Genomic DNA, 3348 nt, shown 5'->3' with positions numbered 1-3348 from the left:
AAGTGTTATAGTTCTTTTAGAATTTGTCTAGCAGGTTTTCTGGGTTTTACCAGAAAAAAAACCACACACACACACACACACACAAAGAAAAAGAGCAAAGTTGATCAAATATCTGAAGAAATTTTGAAGTAAAAAGAGGTTAAGAGACTATGTGTGGAGTGACTACCACATTCTCACTGAGGAAGTTTGTCTACAGAAAGCAAGTTAGGGACACACTGGAAGATCAAGTCGAATGAAAAAGTTAAAAATAGTCATCAAGAAGATTCAAACTGAAAGTTAAAAGAAAGTGAGTAGGCCGGGCGCTGTGGCTCACGCCTGTAATCCTAGCTCTTGGGAGGCCGAGGCGGGCGGATTGCTCAAGGTCAGGAGTTCAAAACCAGCCTGAGCAAGAGTGAGACCCCGTCTCTACTATAAATAGAAAGAAATTAATTGGCCAACTGATATATATATAAAAAATTAGCCAGGCATGGTGGCACATGCCTGTAGTCCCAGCTACCCGGGAGGCTGAGGCAGAAGGATCACTCAAGCCCAGGAGTTTGAGGTTGCTGTGAGCTAGGCTGACGCCACAGCACTCACTCTAGCCTGGGCAACAAAGCGAGACTCTGTCTCAAGAAAAAAAAAAGAAAGTGAATAAAGGTCGTGGAGAATAGTATTGATTGCTGAGTCAGATCGGATAACATGCATTTGTAAAGAAGTTCATCAGTATCATTATGAAATTTATGCCTGAAACATTGAATAGACAGGGAAAAGGAGAAAGATAAGCAGATATATGCATTTACCTAGAATTGGGAATTGGCAGCTTGGATTTAGCAATAGGTTTAAGGTAAAAGAATCTATGTATGAGGAAAGTAAGTATAGACTTGAAATTATGAAGTCAAATTTGAATGCGGAAGGAAAGAAGTGATACTAAAACCACAGGATGGTTCATGTGATAGGAAATATGATACAGGTCAAAAGTTGATTAACTGAAAAGATTATAGAATTAGACAAATAAAATATTATTGGTAAAGAAAAAATATTCAGAAGGACTTCCTGATGGGAAATATCAGATAGGGCATAATTTCTTGAGGTGACCAGGCCACAGAAGAGTTAGATATGTGCACAGTTGATCTAAGGTGGAAACAAAAGTCACTGAATTGGAAGAGTTCTCAGAAAGGCAATGCCAAGGTTTGAACAGTTGATCCACAAGGGTATAAAATTTACTCAGACAGGCCAGGTGCGGTGGCTCACACCTGTAATCCTAGCACTGTGGGAGGCCAAGGCGGAGTTTGAAGAGTTTTCAAGAGTTTGAAACCAGCCTGAGCAACAGCAAGACCTCATCTCTACTGAAAAAAAAAATAGAAAGAAATTAATTGGCCAACTAAAAATATATAGAAAAAATTAGCCGGGCATGGTGGCGCATGCCTGTAGTCCCAGCTACTCAGGAGGCTGAGGCAGAAGGATCGCTTGAGCCCAGGAGTTTGAGGTTACTGTGAACTGGGCTGACACCACGGCACTCTAGCTCGGGCAACAGAGTGAGACTCTGTCTCAAAAATAAATAAATAAATAGAATAAAATAAATAAAAAATTTACTCAGACTAAGCAAAAAAGTTTTTCAAATCTGTTATTCCCAACAACTTCTGACACATTTTATAGTTAATATTTGACAAAATTATAAGTTCTTTTGCCATTATTTAAAATTCCCTTGGCCAACATTTTAAAACTACTTATATCTGTTTTTCCCTTCCCTTCTTCCCATTCTTGAGGTACCTCTTCTATGTAAGCATTCATCAAAATTTAATATTTGGCAAGGGCTAAGCTAACATGCTTCTGAAATATCTCTTAGAATCCTAGAAAAGTTATAGCTCACACTAAGTGAAATAAAATTTCAGAACTTCCATGGGAGATGATAGGAAAAGGGACCAAAAAGCTCAAAGAAGTATGCATGCTGGAGTACATATACTACATAAGCACAAAAACTCTACCACCCATCTGTATTTCATAGGAAAGTCCAGAGGATATTCCATTTACCAGACCAATACGGAATTCACCGGTGAGCATTGTTGAGAAGCTCAGCCCTTAATGAGCATTTTTGACAAGGCAGCCTTCCATAGGCCAGGGATGACATGAAGAGACTACTATAGAACAGGGCTCTCTGATAGTTAAAAGGACAATAAGATAGAGAAACAATAGAAGTCAGCAGATAGCAGTTAAATATCAGAAGCAAAGGGGGTACAATTATCACAATGAGCATCAAGGTTAGGGTGGTAACCAATGGGATCTGAACTGCAGAAATCTATGGAGATAGTTAATAGAACATGACATACCTATGTACAAGATTGAGGGGTACCAATAAAAATATTACTCAATCTATACAATCAAAGGAAATAAAGGATGGATTATCAGGAAGCTGAAAATAGCCGCCCCTAATAAAATGTTACCATACTTTTTTCAATTTCCCACTCTGGACCATTTTTTTAGATTAGAACCCATTGACTGAAGGAGAAGCAAGGTCCCCAAAAGGAAGGGCAAATGACACCTTGACAAGTATATATTGTTTTCCCCAGCCCTTCCACGAAGAACTTTATAATTATTTACCAGGGTAGTACACTGAGGAAAAGGATATATGCAAACATTTCAAAAACTAGTACACTGGGTCTGAGTTGAATTGATATATGGAAACCATCATAGTTCTTGTAGCCCTCTTCTTAGTCTGGGCAGGTCATAAATGTCCTAGTCTAGGTCTAGCTCACACTGAGTCCACTAGGTCCACAGATAACTGTGGTCATTTTGGTGATCCCCAGTAATTAGAATGGACATACTTGGAAGATGGTAGAACCCATGCATTTGTTCCTTGGCTTGTGGATTAAGGACAGTCATAGTGATCTATGAAGAACAGCAGAGATTAATGCTACCCTAAAAGACCAAAAGATGTGGGGTTCCTTTCTTGTCTTCCATTAATGCACCACTCTGACTGCTCCAATAAGCAGAAAAATCCTGGAGTATGACAGTAGATTCACATAAACTCAACCTAGCAGTAACCCCATTTGTAGTGACCATGTTAGATGTTATATCTTTCCGAAGAGAAATTAACATGATCTCAGGTACCTGTTATACAACCATTGATGGGAAAATGTGTTACTTTTTATTCTTATCAGAAAAAAAGAAGCAGAAATTGTTCATATTTATGTGGGAGGGAAAACAGTACACAATTACAGAGGTTTTTTTATGGTGGGAAAAGACAAAAAGTTATGGCAAGCTTCAGTATGAGAATCACAACAGAGACCCCTAGGCTTCTAAAGGCCATGCTCCCTGCAGCTACTGAGCCCTGGAAAAGATGGAGTTACCAACTATGGCACATCAAGTGAC

At 39.0% G+C, this 3348-nt stretch overlaps 1 pseudogene; it reads left to right on the top strand.

The window, feature by feature from the left end:
* On the top strand, positions 1-66 carry LOC142873575 (uncharacterized; annotated as a pseudogene).
* Positions 67-3348: the final 3282 nt, after the last annotated feature.

The sequence above is a fragment of the Microcebus murinus genome, chromosome 10 (assembly GCF_040939455.1).
Source record: "Microcebus murinus isolate Inina chromosome 10, M.murinus_Inina_mat1.0, whole genome shotgun sequence".
NCBI lineage: Eukaryota > Metazoa > Chordata > Mammalia > Primates > Cheirogaleidae > Microcebus > Microcebus murinus.
This window is presented reverse-complemented; position numbering and strand designations above follow the sequence as displayed.